This window comes from Capsicum annuum, chromosome 6 (assembly GCF_002878395.1).
Source record: "Capsicum annuum cultivar UCD-10X-F1 chromosome 6, UCD10Xv1.1, whole genome shotgun sequence".
NCBI lineage: Eukaryota > Viridiplantae > Streptophyta > Magnoliopsida > Solanales > Solanaceae > Capsicum > Capsicum annuum.
This window is the reverse complement of record NC_061116.1, coordinates 200750069-200750381: the sequence shown is the minus strand read 5'-3', so window position 1 is coordinate 200750381 and position 313 is coordinate 200750069.

Here is a 313-nt window from a genome sequence, read left to right as displayed (position 1 = left end):
AGAGTGACTCAATAACTTAATCCCCCTATAGTTATTGCAACTCTAAATGTCCCCCTTATTCTTATAGAGAGGGATCATGGTACTCCACCTCCAAGCCTCGGGCATCTTTGCCGTCCTGAAGATTTCATTAAACAATCCAGTCAACCACCTTACACCAGCCCTCTAACGAACTTCCAAAACTCCACCGGTATCTCATCCGGCCCCGTCGCCCTATCCCTTCGCATCCTGCGAACAGCCTGTCTAATCTCTTCTACCTTAAAACGTCTACAATAGCTAAAATCCCGACACTCCTCTGAGTGCTCCAGTTCTCCTA